The following is a 14,036-nucleotide window of genomic DNA, read 5'->3' on the forward strand; positions in this document are numbered from 1 at the left end:
TCCTAATAATCATTTAATTTCACCTTCATTGGTGTTACATTTAATCTTTTCCTTTTTTATGCTGGTAATTTGATATTCTTCTTTCTTTTGATTTAAATCAAATTAGCCAAAGATTTACCTACATTTTTCATAAAACCAGCTCATAATTTTATTTATTATTTCAATTTTTTAAATTTTGTATTTCATTCATCTCTTCTTTCATTTTCAGGATTTCTATATTTCTATATTCGTGTTATTTGGGAATTTTGACTTGTTCCCTTCCAATTTTTCTTAGTTATATGCCCAATTATTCGATCTGTTCTTTCACTTTTTTTTTAATGAGGAAATTGGGGTTAAGTGACTTACCCAGAGTCACACAGCTAGGAAGGATTATTTTTCTGAGGTCATATTTGAACTGAAGTCCTCCTGACTCCAGAACCAGTGCTCTATCTATTGCACCACCTGGCTGCCCCTGTTCTTTCCCTTTTCAATTAATATTTTTGGCATGGTTGCTGTCCTTGGTGCTCAAAAAGCACCAAAATGATGTAACTATGTTGGAGTCAAAGTACTACATATCTGAATATGGAGGATCAGACCAATACAAGCTCAGAATGTGCTACCACAAGTCAGGCACAAATACTCCACGTGAACATTTGAAGATGAATTTTGAATATGTGTTTCTCACTTTTTTTCTTTAACTACTGCAATTCTATTTCACTCATAGTACACAGCCTTCTTTGATGAAAGCATGCCATGCTGGGCAGTCCTGTGTCAGCATCTCCCATGTCTCAAATTTTTTTTCCAAAATTCTTTCTTCAGAGAGACCTTGAGAGTGTCCTTTTATGTCTTCTTCTGACCTCCGTGTAAGTACTTGCCTTCTTAAGTTCTCCATAAAATCGTCTTTTAGGCAAATGTATATTTTGCATTCAAACAATGTGGCTAGTTTATCAGAGTTATGCTTTTGAGGTAGAGTTGAAATGCTGGGCAGTGTAGCTTGAGAAAGGACCTCAGTGTCCAGTATTTTATCTTGCCAGGTAATCTTTCGAATCTACCTAAAACAATTCAAGTGGAAGTGATTTAATTTCCTGGCACTGCACTGGTAGAATGTTCAGGTTTCATAGGCATATAACAATGAGATTAGCCCAACTCTGTACACATTCAAATTGATAGCAGCCTATCAAATTGATACCTCTTCTCTACCACACTTCCCTTTGTGGGGGAAACACAATTGAGCTAGTTCTGGCAATGATTGTGTCAATCTCATTATGTATGTGAAAATCTCGGATAAGTTAACTTACCTACAGCAATCAAAAATTCTGCATTTCCTATAACCAATGATCCTAAGCATGGGGTTGATTAAGTGCTGGCTGGTGGAAAACTTTTTTTTTTTAATGTTGTGGCCAAAATTAGCACAAGTGACAGAGAATCAATCCATATTTTGTTGCATCTCAGTTTCAGAGGCTGCATTAAGTACACAATGATCTATGAACAAAAAGCCATGCACCAACTCTCCCTCTACTTTAGTCTTGAATTGTAGCCTTTTCAAATTAAATAGTTCAATATTAGTGTGGTAGCTGAACTTTATGTACTTTTTGTCCTCATTGAAGGCATCTGACAACATTATAGAAAACATCATGCCAAAAAATACGGGAGCAAGCATACAGCTCTGCTTCACTCCATTAGGGACTAGGAATGCACAACAGCATTGTCTTTTATCCAGAACTCATGCAAACATGCCATCACAAAACTAGCATACAATACTGATGAAATTCTCCAAGCAACCAAATTTTGCCATGGTATTACACAAGTGCTCACAACTGACAACATCAAGGAACTTGGTTAGAGTGACAAATTTTGTATACATGCGTCTGTCCCGTTCTTGGCTTTTTTTTTTTGTTAGGCAACTGGGGTTAAGTGACTTGCCCAGGGTCACACAGCTAGTAAGTATCAAGTGTCTGAAGCTGGATATGAACTCAGGTCCTCCTGAATCCAGGGCCAGGGCTCGATCTGTTCTTGGCATTTTTTCTGGAGTTTTCAGGCAGTAAACACATGTCTGCCATTCCTCTCTTCTTGCTGAAGCCACAACATCTCTACAAAAACCATCTTCTATGTGAAGGATCAACCCATTAAGGATGACTTTGGCGAGAATCTTGCTTGCAATGAGTAAGAGTGACACTCCCCACCACCACCATGATTGTCAAAGGGCAACCTATTTCTTTTTCCTTTATAGAGATGGACAATGGAGGCATTCTTTAATTGGTGCGATACAACCACCTCTTGCCATATAACCCAGAAGATTTCATACAACTTTTGAATGAGCAGTGGACCATCTGCCTTGTAAATCTCAGCTGGGATAGACTCAGGACCAGGCTTTGCCACACAAGAGGAACCTAATGGTATTCAAAACTTCTTTTTCAGTTACATGTTCAGCTACAGAGAGATTGATGTAAGCTTTTAGAAATTGACATTTCCTCCCAAGTAGTATTTTGTTTGCATCCTACAAGTTATAGTATGTTGTTAAAGTGTTCTCATTATCTTTAATGAAATTATTGATTGTTTCTATGATTTGTTTCCTGACCCATTCATTCTTTAGAATTAGAATATTTAGTTTCTAATTAAATTTTAATCTGTTTCCAAGGTACTTTATTGAAGGTATTATTTATTGCATTATAGTCTAAAAAGGGTGCATTAAATATGTCTGCTTTTAAAAATTTATTTATAAAGTTTTTGTGCCTTATTACATGGTTAGTTTTTGTGAAGATGAGATGTTCAGCTGAGAAAAAAAAATTTATTTATTCTATTATTAGATTTATTTATAGGGAATAATTAAGTTCTCCCCACTAGTATAGTTTTTTTTTGTCTCATTCTGCCTATAATTCATTTAACATTTCCTTCAAAAATTTTCATCCTATGGTATTTGGTGGACATTTATTTAGTACTGACATTACTTCATTGTCTATGGTACCTTTACCAAAATGTCATTTACCTGATAATTTCTTTTACTTACTTCTGTTTTTGGTTTTGTTTTATCTGAGATCACTATTGCTACCCCTGCCTTCTTAAATTTAGCTGAACCATAAAAGAGTCTGCTCCTGCCCCATATTTTAACTCTTTCTCATTCAATTATATAGTTGTAAACAACATATTGTTGTATTCTGATTTGTAGTCCATTCTGCCATCCTCTTCTGTTTTATGGGTGAATTTATACTATTCAGATTCATAGCTATGATTCCTAACTGTATTTTCCTCCACTTTATTCTCTTCAGTTTATACTTCTTTCTCTTCTCAAAAGTCTATTTTTCATGTAATCACTGCCTCCTTTAATCTACCTATTCTTCCTTTCCCTTCCTCTTTCTCTCTGTACATCTTTCTCAACCTTCCATTTTTTTTTCTTTTAAGATCATCCTATATAATAACTCATACTTATGTTTTCTGTTTGAGTACACTCTTTCTAACTTACCTAATTATGATAAAGTTCTTTGATATTTGTTGTCATTTAATCATTGCAGTTGCATCCTGCTCTTTGTGACCCAATTTAAGATTTTCTTAGCAAAGACACTAGAGTAGTTTGCCATTTCCTTCTCCAGCTCTTTTAAAAATGAGGTACTTGCCCAGGATCACACAGCTAATTAATGTCTAAGGCCAGATCTGAACTCATGAAAATGAATCCTCTTGATTTGTAGCCCTGTGATTTATCCATTTTTCCACTTAGCTGCCCTCTTGAAGGGCACCTGTATCATATTCCATTTTGGAAATGTAAATATATCAACTTTATTAAGTGCCTCAGTTCTGAATCCCAAAGAGGTCAAAGAAAGAGGAAAAGGACTTATAAACACAAAGGTATCTGCTTATCAATTGGGGAATAGCTGAACAAGTTGTGGCATATGATGGAGTACACTTGTACCATAAGAAACAATGAGCAAAATGATTTCAGGGGAAAAAAAATGGCAAGGCCCATATGAGTGATGTAAAATGAAATGAAAAGTACCAGGAGATCATTGTGCACAGTAACAATGATGTTATAATGATGATGGGCAGTGAAAGACTTAGCTACTCTGATAAATGCAATGATCCAAGATAATTCCAAACAAATGACTCAGGATGAAGAAGAATGCTATACACCTCCAGAAAGAGAGCAGATGAAGCTTTGCTGCAAGTAAAAAGTATAATTTTCTTGCTTTATTTATTTATTTTTGCTTTGTTTTGTGATATGACTAAAATGGAAATATGTTTTTTTTATTGTTTTATATGTATAATTGTATCATATTACTTGCCTTCTCAGTGTATGAAGAAGGGAGTGGGATGGAGGAAGAGAATATGGAACACAAAATCTAAAATGAAACGAATATAAAAAATAAATGAATAATACATTTAAAAACAGTTCCTTATGATTTCTCATTCATATTTACCTTTTTAAGCTTCTTTTGAGTCTTGTGATTGAACATCAATGTTTTATTCAGCTCTAGTCTTTTTATTATAATAGGCTGAAAATTCCTTATTTCATTGTGTCGATTTTACCCCTGAAGGATTATTCTCTGTTTTACTGGGAAGATAAATCTTGGTTGAAATCATAGTTCCTTTGCTTCTTGGAATATCACATGTCAAGCTCTTTTTTCCTTGATCCTGATAGATGTTAAATCTTTTTGTGATTCTGATTGTGGATACAGTTTTTGAATTGCTTCTTTATAGCTGCTTACAATATTTTTTCCTTGAATTTTAGCTTTGAAACTTGACTATAATACTCCTGAAGTGTTCGGTTTGGGATTTCTTTCAGATGATCAGTGTATTCTTTTGATTTTTACTTCGCCCTCTCATTCTGAGATATCAGAACAGTGTTCCTTTATTATTCTTTGATGTATGATAGTGACTCTTTTGTTTTTATCATGGCTTTAAGATAGTATAAGAATTCTTAAATTGTCTCTTCTTGACATTTTTACTTTTTTCCAGGTCAGTTATTTTCTGATGAGATGTTTCACAGTTACTTCTAGATTTTTTTTTTTTAGCAGAGGGATTTTTCATGGAGCCACTTGATTTCATCTGACTAATTTTATTTTTTTTCTTTTCTGTAGTATTTTATTTTTTCCCAGTTACATGTCAATAATATTTTTAGAATTCATTTTTAGAAGATTTTGATCTCCTAATCCCCTTCACCTACCTTCTTCTGAAATGGTAATCAGTTTGATATAATTTATTCATGTGCTATCATATAATAATATTTCCAAATTAGTCACAGTTATAAAATAAGAAACAGATAAAAAATAAAATATGAAAAAAGGGAAAATATGTGCTTTGATCTGCATTCAGAGTCCATTAGTTCTTTATCTGAATATGAGTAGCATTTTTCTTTGTGTGTCCTTTTTACTTCTCTTAGATCCTTGTGTTGCTGGAAGATGTGAGTCACTCATTCACAGTTGATCATCACACAATGTTGTTGATACAACATATAATGCTTTCCTGGCTCTGCTCATTTCACTTTGCACTAGTTCATAAAAGTTTTTCTAGTTTTTATTGTTGTTGTTTTTTCCTTAAAATAAGCCTGTTCATCATTTCTTGCTGTACAATACTATTCTATTACATCCATACACCGCAGCTTGTTCAGCCATTCCCCAATTAATAGGCATCACTTCAATTTCCAATATTTGGTCACCATAAAAGGGGCTGTTATAAATGTATTTGTCCAAATAGGTCCTTTTTTCCCTTTTTTATGATCTTTGTTGGGATACAGACCAGTAGTTGTATTGCTGAATCAAATGTTATGCCCAGTTTGGTTGCCCTTTGGACATAGTTTCAAATTACTCTTCAGAAAGCTTGTATCAGTTCACAACTCCACCAACAGTGCATTAATGTCCCAATTTTCCTACATCGTTTCCAACCTTTATTGTTTTCCTTTTTTTTTTGTCATTTTTATCTAATTTGATAGGAGTGAGGTGATATCTCAGAGTTGTTTCAATTTTTCATTTCTCTAAGCGAAAGTGATTTCGAGCACTTCCTCATATGTCTATTGATAGCTTTAATTTCCTTATCTGAAAATGCTATTCATATCTTTTGACCATTTACCATTGGGGAATGGCTTCTATTCTAATAAATTTGACTCAGTTTCCTGTATATTTGAGAAATGAGGCCTTTCTCAGAGACACTTGATGTAAAGATTGTGTTCCAGCTTTCTGCTTTCTTTCCAATCTTGGTTGCATTGGTTTTGTTAGTACAAAAGCTTTTTAATTTAATATAATCAAAATGATCTCTTGTGCATTTCATAATGCTCTCTGTCTCTTATTTGGTCATGAATTCTTCCCCTCCACATATATCTGTCAGGTGGACTATTACTTGCTCTTCTCATTTAATTATGGTGTCACCTTTTTTTTATCTAAATCATGCACCTGTTTTGACCTTCTCTTTCTATATGATGTGAAATGTTCGTCTACACCTACCTCTATTGTGTTCTAGTTTCCCCAGCAAATGGAGAGTTATTATCCCCAAAAGCTGGTGTCTTTGGGTTTATCAAACACTAGGATACCATTGTCATTAACTACTATGTCTTGTGTACCTAATCTATTCCACTGATCCACCACTTTATTTCTTAGCCAATACTGGATAGTTTTGATGATTATTGCTTTGTATTAATGTTTGAGATGTGGTATTGTTAGGCTACCTTACTTTGTGTTTTTTTTTTCATTAATTCCCTTGAAATTATGTACCTTTTGTTCTTCCAAGTGATTTTTTGTTTGGTTTTGGTATGGCACTGAAGAGGAAAATTAGTTTAGGCAGAATTGTCATTTGCATTATATTTGCTTATGCTACCTATGAGCAATTGATATTTTTAAAGTTGTTTAGATCTGACTTTATTCATGTGAAAAGTGTTTTATAATTGTTTTATTTATGGTTACTTAGTTTGTCTTGGCAGGTAGATTCCTAAGTATTTTGTATTGCTTTGAGTTACTAAATGGGATTTCTCTTTCTATCTCTTGCTTTGGGGCTTTATTTGTCACGTAAAGGAATGCTGATGATATATGCAGGTTTATCTTATATCCTGCAACTTTGCTGAAGTTATTAATTATTTAAAGAAGTATATTTTTGTTGATTCTCTAGGATTTTCTAATTATGTCATCATATCATGAAGAAAGAGGGATAGTTTTGTTTCCTCATTGCCTATTCTAATTTCTTGCATTCCTTTTTCTTCTCTTATTCCTATAGCTAATATTTCTAGTATTATATTGAATAATAGTGGTGATAATTGACATCCTTGCTTCCCACCTGATCTTATTAGGGAGGCTTCTAGCTTATCCCCATAACAAATAATGCTTTCTGATGGTTTCAGATAGATATTGCTTACAATTTTAAGGAATGGTCCCTTTAATCCTATGCTCTGAAGTGTTTTAATAGGAATAGGTGCTACATTTTGTAAAAATCTTTACCAGAGTCTTTTAAAAATACTTATATAATTTTTATTTGTTTTATTATTGATGTGGTCAATTATATTGATAATTTTCTCAATATTGAACAAACGCAGCATTACTGATATAAATTGCACGTGGTCATAATATATAATAGTTGTGATATATCACTGTAATCACCTTGCTAGTTCTTTGTTAAAAATTTTTGCATCAATATTTTTTACGGAAAATGGTTTATAATTTTCTTTCTCTGTTTCAGCTTTCCCTGTTTTAGACATCAGCATCATATTTGTGTCATAAGAGAACTTTGGTAGGTCACTTTCTTCAACAGTTTTCCAAATATTTTACATGGTATTGGAATTAATTGTTCTTTGAATGTTTGATAGAATTCATTTGTAAATTCATCTGGACCTGTGAATTTGTGTTAAGGAGTTCATTAATGGCTTGCTCAATTCATATTTTTGTTACTTAGACTTACGTACAGATTTTTTTATTTTTTTATTAATTAATTTATTTTTAGATTTCAACATTCACTTCCACAAGATTTTGAGTTCCAAATTTTCTCCCCATCTTGTCCCTCCCCTCACTCCAAGAAGGCATGCATTCTGAATTCCCCTATTCCTAATCTGCTCTCTTTCTATCTTTCCACCCCCTCATCTTTTATCCCTTTCCCTTTATATTTTCCTCTAAGGCAGGATAGATTAATACTCCACTGTCTGAATATCCTTTTTTGCCAGTTGCAAGTGAAAGCAATGTTTAACATTTGTTTTTAAAACTTTGGGTTCCAAATTCTTTCCCTTCCTCCCTGCCCACCCACCCTCATTGAGAAACCAAGCAATTTGATATAGGTTATACATGTGTACTCATGCAAAACACTTCCATAATAATCATGTTCTGGAAAACTAACTGTATTTCCCTTCATCCTAACCTGCCCACCATTTATTCTCTTGTCTCTTTTGACCCTGCCCCTCCTCAGAAGGGTTGCTTCTGATTATCCCCTCCCTCAATCTGTACTCCCCTCTATCATCCCCCTTCCTCTTGTCCTTTTCCTCCCTATTTTCCTGTAGGGTAAGATAGATTTCAATACCCAATTGCGTATGTATGTTATTCCCTATTTAACCAAAATCTGATAATAAGATTCACTCATTCTCTCTTACCTTCCCCCACTTCCCTTGCACTGTAAAAACACCTTTTCTTGTCCATTTTATATAAGATAATTTACCCCATTCTACTTTGCCCTTTCTCCTTCTCCTAGTATAATTTTATCTTGCCCCTTAATTTTATTCTCTAGATATCACCTCTTCATCTTCAACTCAACCCATGCCATCTACCTTTCTACCTATCTATCTTCCTATCTATCTATCTATCTATCTATCTATCTATCTATCTATCTATCTATTTATATCTATCTATTGTTTCCCCTCCAACTACCCTAATACTGACAAATGTCTCATGAGTTACAAATATCATCTTTCCATGAAGGGATGTAAACAGTCCAACTTTAATAAGTCACTTATGATTTATCTTTCCTGTTTACCTCTTCATGCTTCTTTTGAGTCTAGTATTTGAAAGTTGAATTTTCTGTTCAGCTCTGATCTTTTCATCAAGAATGCTTGAAAGTCCTCTGTTTCCCTGAATTACCACTTTTTCCCCTGAAGGATTATACTCAGTTTTGCTGGGTAGGTGATTCTTGTCTGTAATTTCATTTCCTTTGACCTCTGAGGTATCATATCCCATGCCCTCTGGTCTCTTAATGTAGAAGCTGCTAAATCTTGTGTTATCCTGATTGTGTTTCCACAATATTTGAATTGTTTCTTTTTGGCTGCTTGAAATACTTTCTCCCTGACCTGAGCACTCTGAAATTTGCTACAATATTCCTAGGGGTTTTCCTTTAGGGAATCTCTTTCAGGAGGTGATCAGTGGATTCTTTCCATTTCTATTTTATCTTCTGGTTTTAGAATATCTGGGCAGTTTTCCTTGATAATTTCTTGAAAGATGATATCTAGGTTGGTTGTTTTTTTTTTTTTTAATTATGGCTTTCATAGTCCAATAATTTTTAAATTCTCTCTCCTGGATCTATTTCCAGGGTCAGTTGTTTTTCCAATGGGATATTTCATATTGTTTTTTTGTTTGTTTTTATTATTCTTTTGGTTTTGTTTTACAGTGTCTTGATTTCTCAGAAAGGCAATAGATTCCAATTGCTCTATTCTAATTTTGGGGAAGTATTTTCTCCAGTCAGTTTTTGGACTTCTTTTTCCACTTGGCTAATTCAGCTTTTTAAGGCAATCTTCTACTCGTTGGCTTTTTGGAACTCTTTTGCCATTTGGGTTAGTCTATTTTTTAAGGTGTTATTTTCTTCAGTATTTTTTTCGTCTCCTTTAGTAAGTTGCTGAATTGTTTTTCATGATTTTCTTGTATCACTTTCATTTCTTTTCCCAGTTTTTCCACTACTTCTCAAATCTGTTTCTGAAAATCCTTTTTAAGCTCTTCCATGGTCTGGGATGGATTTATTTTTTTTTTTTTTAGGCTTTGGATATAGGAGCTTTGACTTCGATACCTTCTTCTGGGTATATGTTTTTATCTTCTTTGTCACTAAAGATTTTTTTATGGTGTGATATTTTTTTTTTTGCACAGTTTCCTCATATTTCTAGACAATTATTTGAGTTTTAAACTCTTTGTTAAGTAAGGGTCTGTTTCCAGTGTGGAGAATGTACTGTCCCAAGTTTTGGGGGTTTTGTGCAGCTGTTTTCTGAGACACTTCTATGGACCTGTAAATTTTCAGTTCTTCCAAGGTAGTACAATCAAGGGCAAAATGTTTTCTCCTTTCCTGGCATGTGCTTTGGTCAGTGAGTGACCAAAATCATTCTTTATGCCTTGGAACTGTGAGGAAGATTCTCTCTTCACCACCACTACAAGCTCCAACATGCCAGTTACCCTTCTAGCCCCAGGATCACAACCCAGAACTTTGACCCAAGTCCAAATACAGGTGAAGCAAGAGATTCATTCCTCAACAACATCAAAGAGTTCCCTAAAATGCCCCTCTGATCAGCCATTCAAGTTCTACTCTGTCTGTGGGTCTGGAGCTCCAGAAGCAGCTGCTGCCTTGGGGCTGCACTAGGATGGGGGCTAGGACAGAGCTTCTCTCTCACCACAGTCACAAACCTTCCTCCTGACATTTCAAGTTGTCTTTGACATTTGTTGGTTGAAAAGTCCGGAAATCACAATGGCTGTCTGTGATTCAGTCCTTTGAGGTCTGCTTTAAGTTCATTGAGGCCCAGTCTTTGCCTGTGTGCCCATGCTGATCTGTGTGGTCTCCCAGCTTAATGCAATATACCTTTCCAAAACACCATCCAGGTTGTATTGAGCTGGAAATTTGTTTCACTCTGTTGTTTTGTGGGTTCTCTTGCTCTAGAATTTGTTTAAAGCCATTTTTATAGGTATTTGCAGGGGTTTGGGGGAGAGCTCAAGCAAGTCCCTACTTTTGCTCTGCCATCTTGGCTTCACCCTCAATTTACTTTTTCTAAGACAGGGTTGCTTAGGCATTCTATTTTCTGATCTGTTAATCTACATAAATTACATTTTTTTGTACATATTCATTCTCTTTACAGAGATTGTCAGATTTATTGGCATATAATTGGGCAAACATTTCCTAATGATTCTTCATTGGTTGTGATTTTACTCTTTGTTTTTTATACTGGATATTTGTTTTTCTTGTTTCTTTTATTTTAATCAAATTAACTAATGGCTTATCCATCTTATTTTTTTTTGCATAAAATCAGCTGCTAAATTTATTTATTAGCTTAGCAATTTTTTTTTTTTGTTTTTACTTTCATTGTAATTAATCTCACCTTTGATTTTCAGAATTTCCAGTTGGTGCTCAAGTGGGGATTTCTAATTTTTTATTTTTTTCTAATTTTTAATTTAATGTCCAATTCATTGATCTCCTCTTTTTTCATCTTGTTTAAAGGAATACATTTTTCCCCTAAGTGTTCCTTGGGCCGCATCTCATACATTTTTTATATTGCATCATTGGTTCTCATTCTCTTTAATGAAATTATTTATTGTTCCTGTGATTTGTCCTTTGACCCACTTATTTTTTAGGATTGGATCATTTAATTTCCAAAATTTTTAAGCCATAATTCTACTGTCTTTTTTGAATGAAATTTTTATTCTTTATTATATCAAAATAATACATTTACTATTTCTGCCTTTTAACATTTAATTTTGAGATTTGCATGTCCTATTACATGGTCAATTTTTTTGTAGGTGCCACGTGTTACCAAGAAAATATACATATTCCTCTCTGTATCCATTACATTTTCTACAAAGGTCTGTCATATCTCACTTTTCTAATATTGCATTTACCTCCTTAATTTTTTTCTTGCTTATTTTTTTTTGTGTGTGTGTAGACTTACAGAGTTCTGAGGCAGGACAGTTGAGGTCTCTCATTAGTATAGTTTTGCTTTCCATTTCTTCCTGTAACTCCTTTAACTGCTCCTTTAAGAATTTGAATGCTCTACCACTTGGTATGTATGTTTATTATTGATATTGTTTCATTCCTATGTCACCTTTTAGCAAGATATAGTTTCATTCTTCATCTCTTTTAAAAAGGTCAATTTTTGTTTTTTACTTTGCCAGAGATCAGGATGGCTAACATCTGCTTTTTTGTTTCTTTGTTTTGCTGTATTTTTAATTTCTTTTGTTTTTTGCTTCAGTTGAAGCATGATAGACTCTTCTTCAGCCCCTTACTTTTATTATGTATGTGTCTCTCTGCTTCAAGTGTGTTTTTTGTAAATAACATATAATAGGATTCTGGTTTTTGATCCATTCTGCTATTTCCATTTTATGGGACAGTGCATCTCATTCACATTCACAGTTGTGATTACTAACAACTCTGTATTTCCTTCATGTTATTCTTCCTCTTTTTTGTCCTCTTGCTCCTTTCACCTTTCCCATCCTCACCAGTCTTTTTCTTCTCTCTACCATTTCCCTTGATCTGCCCTTCCTTCTGTCGGTCCCCACCCCCATCTCTTATTCTGTCTCCTCTACTACTTTATTGTTTGGTAAGATAGATTTCGAAATTCAACTGATTGTGTATATTATTTACTTTTTGAGCCAATACTGATCAGTGTAAGGTTCATGTTATGCCCATCACCCACCCTCCCATTTCCCCCTCTACTGTACTAGGTCTTTAGCTCCTCATCAGTTGAAATAATTTACTTCATTTTACCTCTTCCTTCCATCTAAACCTATTGTACTCCCCTTTCTCATTCCTTATTTTTTATATCAATCCCTCAAATTCACTTCTGCCCATACCCTCTGTCTATGTATATTCCTTCTAGCTATGCAACTAATACAATTTTTTGAAGAATTACCAGTATCATCTTCCCATGTAGTGATGTAAATAGTTTACTTCTGTTGAATCCCTTAAGTTTTCTTTTCCCTTTTTATCTGTTTATGCTTTTTACCAGAGTGATTCTCTCTTCTAGTCCTAGCTCTTTGCCTTTTGACATATCATGTTTCCTGACCTACAATCCTTTACTGGTGCAGCTGCCAAATCCTGTGTAATTCTGATTGTGACTCTCCCATATTTGAATTGTTTCTTTCTGGCCACATGTAGTATTTTTTTCCCCTTGACCTGATAGTTTTGAATTTTGTCTTGTTATTCTATGCAGGTTTCTGTTTTTTTTTTTTTTTGGACTTCTTCCCTGAGGTAATCATTGCATTCTTCCATTGTCTAATTTACCCTCTGATTACAGGACATCGGGACAATTTTCCTTGAACATATCTTGAAAGATGCCATGTAAGTCATCCTTTTGATTATGTCTTTCAATTAGTCCAATGATCCTGACATTGTCTCTTCTGGATCAATTGTCCAGGTTTTGCACATAAGATGTTGTACGTTTTCTTCCATTTTTTCATTCTTTAGATTTTGTTTGATTCATTTGTTGCTCTTGTGTACCAACTACCTTTGGCTTTGAGGATTTAGTTGTGGTTATTTTGACATCATTATTTTCTTCTGAGTTTAAAACTGAGCTTCCTAGCCTTTTATGGTGAGGTTATTGTTGTTGTTGCTGATGTTTGCTTATTTTTCCAGCCTATTTCTTGATATTAGCTTTTATGTTAGAGTTGAGCTCTGCTCACATGGTCCTGAGGGTACGGCCTGTCCCGGTTTGGGGATTTTTTTTTTACCATGCTTTTTTCCCCATTTTTTAAAAATAACTTAAATAATATTTATTAAACTATCTATTTACACTTTTATTTTTAAAAACTCTAACACTACCTATCTAGAAAATACAGGAAGTATTTAAGGAATAGAAATAAGAATAGTGATTCTTAATGGATGTTAACATTAAAGTATCTTTAGTTTCAACATAACATAGTAAGAGTAATTATAATTTATTACCAAATTATCTGATCTATCAGATATGTCTTAGGAATTGCCTAAGGTACAAAGAGGTTGAATGATTCATGCTTGGTCAGATAAATTTTAAGTATCCAATGTAGTATCTGAACCTAAATCTTTCCCGATTAGTATTCTATCCACTCTACCCTGCTGCCTCTATAAGTAATGCAAATGAAATCTAATAAAAAAAATGTGAAAAATTTTTTAAAAAGTAACCTTTTTTTCCTAAAGGAAGAGAATAAAAAAAAATTCCAAAAAGC

This window comes from Phascolarctos cinereus, unplaced genomic scaffold (genome assembly GCF_003287225.1).
Source record: "Phascolarctos cinereus isolate Bilbo 61053 unplaced genomic scaffold, phaCin_HiC Scaffold_2;HRSCAF=192, whole genome shotgun sequence".
NCBI classification, from domain to species: Eukaryota; Metazoa; Chordata; class Mammalia; order Diprotodontia; family Phascolarctidae; genus Phascolarctos; species Phascolarctos cinereus.